Raw genomic sequence first — 3,676 nt, forward strand, 5'->3', positions numbered from 1 at the left:
CTAATTTTGGTTTCAGGGCAAAGTTAGCCTCATAGGATGGATTTGGAAGCAATCTCTCCTCTTCTAATTATTGGAGTAATTTGAGAATAGGTATTAACTCTTTTAAGTGTTTGGTAGAATTCACTTGCTAAGCCATCTGGTCTGGGACTTTTGTTTGTTGGGAATTTTTTGAAAAATAATTAATTTCATTGCTGATAATTGGTCTGTTGAAATTTCCTACCTCTTTCAGATTCAGTTTTTGGAGGTTATATGTTTCTAGGAATTATCCATTTTTTCTAGGTTGTCCAATTCATTGCCATATAACATCATGTCTTATGATCTATGTATTCCTGTGGTGTCAGTTATTTACCCTTTTTCCTTTCTAATTTTATTTGACTCCCCACCCCCTTTAGAAGTCTGGCTAAATGTTTATCAATTTTGTTTATCCTTTAAAAGAACCAGATTCTGGTTTCATTGATCTGTTCTATTGTTTTGTTTTGTTTTTAGTTTTGGTTTCATTTACTTCTCCTCTAATCTATATTATTTCCTTCCTTCTACAGGCTTGGGTTTTGTTTGTTCTTTTTCTATCTCCTTTAGGTGTAATATTAGGTTGTTGGAAATTTTTCTTGCTCCTTGAGGTAGCTCTGTATTGCTATGCCTTCCCTCTTAAAACAGCTTTTGCTGCATCCCAATGATTTTGGATACTTGTGCGTTCATTTTCCTTTGTTTCCAGGTAGTTTTTATTTCCTTTTTGATTCTTTGGCTGAGTCACTCATTGTTTAGGACCATGTCATTTAACCTCCATGTATTTGTGCTCTTTCCAGATTTTTTTACTGTGGTTGAGTTGTAGTTTCATAGCCTTGTGGTCAGAAAACATCCATGGTATGACTTCAATCTATTTTAACTTGTTGAGGCTTATTTTGTGGCTTAATATGTGATCTAATTTAGAGGACATTCCATGTACATTTGAAAAGAATGTGTATTCTGCTGTTTTAGGATGGAATATTCTGAATATATGTGTTAGATCCATCTGGTGCAATATGTCAAAGTCACTATTTCCATACAATTATTATATCTTAATGCTGAATTTTCCCTTTATTGATTATATAGTGTCTATTTTTTGTCTCTTATTATAGTCTTTGTTTTAAAGTTTATTTTTCCTCATATACATAGTGGTACCCCATAGTGGTACATAGTGGTACCTTTCTTTTCACTTCCATTGGCATGATAAATGAGATTTTCCATCCCTTCTCTTTACTCTACATGTGTCCTTACATTTGACGTAAGTCTCTTGAAGACAGCATATAGATGAATGTTGGGTTTTTTTTCTTGAATAGTTTATTGTCAACTTGGTTTTCATATAACACCCAGTGCTCATCCAACAAGTGCCCATACCCATCAACCCCCTTCCCCACACCCCTACCCTTATCAGCCCTCAGTTTGTTCTCAGTATTCAAGAATCTCTCATGGTTTACCTCCCTCCCTCTCCCCAACTATTTTTCCCCTTCTTCTCCCCCATGGTCCTCCATTAAGTACCTCTTAATTCACCTATACATGAAAATATATGGTATCTGTCCTTCTCTGCCTGACTTATTTCGCTCAGCATAACACCCTCAAGGTCCATCCATGTTGCTACACATGGCCAGATTTCGTTCTTTCTTATTGCCATGTAGTATTCCATCGTATAGATAAACCAGATTTTCTTATCCATTCGTCCGTTGTTGGACACTTAGGCTCTTTCCATGATTTGGCTATTGTTGAGAGTGCTGCTATGAACATTAGTGCCCCTATGCATCAGCACTCCTGTATCCCTTGGGTAAATTCCTAGCAGTGCTATTGCTGGCTCATAGGGGAGTTCTGTTGTTAATTTTTTGAGGAACCTTCACACTGTTTTCCAGAGGGGTTGCACCAGTTTATATTCCCACCAACAGTGTAAGAGGGTGCCCGTTGCTCCACAACCTCAGCAGCATCTAGAGTCTCCTGATTTGTTCATCTTAGCCACTCTGACTGGCTTGAGGTGGTATCTCAGTGTGATTTTGATTTGAATTTCCCTGATGAGGAGGGATGCTGAGCATCGTTTCATGTGTCTGTTGGCCATCTGTATGTCCTCTTTGGAGAAGTGTCTTTTCATATCTTCTGCCCATTTCTTTGCTGGATTGTTTGTTTTACGGGTGTGGAGTTTGGGGAGTTCCTTATAGATTTTGGATACTAGCCCTTTATCTGATATGACATTTGCAACTATCTGTTCCCATCCCGTCGGTTGCCTATTACTTTTATGGATTGTTTCTTTTGCCATACAGAAGCTTTTAATCTTGATGAGGTCCCAGTAGTTCATTTTTGTTGTTGATTCCCTTGCCTTTGGAGATGTGTCAAGTAAGAAATTGCTGCGGTGGAGGTCAAAGAAGTTGTTTCCTTCTTTCTTCTCTAGCGTTTTGATGGTTTCCTGTCTCACATTCAGGTCCTTTATCCATTTGGAGTTTATTTTTGTGTATGGTGTGAGAAAGTGATCTAGTTCCATTCTTTTGCAGGTTGCCGTCCAGCTCTCTAAGCACCATCTGTCAAAGAGGCTGTCTTTTTTCCATTGGATATTCTTTCCTGCTTTGTCAAAGATTAGTTGGCCATACATTTGTGGGCCCAATTCTGAGTTCTCTATTCCATTCTATTGGTCTATGTGTCTGTTTTTGTGCCAATACCATTCTGTCTTGATGATTACAGCTTTGTAGTAGAGGCTAAAGTCTGGGATTGTGATGCCTCCCATTTTGGTTTACTTCTTCAATATTACCTTGGCTATTTGGGGTCATTGTGGTTCCATAGAAATTTTAGGATAGATTGTTCTAGCTTTGAGAAGAATGCTGGTGCAATTGTGATTGGAATTGCATTGAATATGTAGATTGCTTTGGGTAGTAATGACATGTTAACAATATTTATTCTTCCTATCCATGAGCATGGGATGTTTTTCCATTTCTTTGTGTCTTCTTCAATTTGCTTCACAAGTTTTCTATAGTTTTCATTAGACAGATCCCTGATATCTTTGGTTAGGTTGATACCTAGGTATTTCATGTTTTTTTGTGCAATTGTGAATGGGATCAGTTTTTTTATTTCTCTTTCTGTTACTTCATTATTGGTGTATAAAAATGCAACCGACTTCTGTACGTTGATTTTTTACCCTGAAACTTTGCTGAATTTATGGATCATTTCTAGTAGGCTTCTGGTGGAGTCTATCGGATTTTCTATGTAGAATGTCATGTCGTCTGTGAACAGTGGAAGTTTGACCTCTTTGTTGCCAATTTTGATGCCTTTTATTTCCTTTTGTCTGATTGCTAATGCTAGGACTTCCAGCACTATGTTAAACAATAATGGTGAGAGGGGACATCCCTGTCGTGTTCCTGATTTCAGGGGGAAAGCTCTCAGTTTTTCCCCATTGAGAATGATATTAGCTGAGGACGTCTCATGGATGGCTTTTATGATGTTTAAGTAAGTTCCTTCTATCCCGACTTTCTCGAGGGTCTTTATTAAGAAGAGATGTTGTATTTTGTCAAATATTTTTTCTACATCTATCGACAGGATCATATGGTTTTTATCTTTTCTTTCATTAATGTGATGGATCACATTGATTGATTTGCAAATATTGAACCAGCCCTGTAACCCAGAAATGAATCCCATTTGATCATGGTGGATAATTCGTTTTCTGTGCTGT

The sequence above is a fragment of the Hyaena hyaena genome, unplaced genomic scaffold (assembly GCF_003009895.1).
Source record: "Hyaena hyaena isolate Hyena2069 unplaced genomic scaffold, ASM300989v1 scaffold_948, whole genome shotgun sequence".
In the NCBI taxonomy this organism is placed as follows: domain Eukaryota; kingdom Metazoa; phylum Chordata; class Mammalia; order Carnivora; family Hyaenidae; genus Hyaena; species Hyaena hyaena.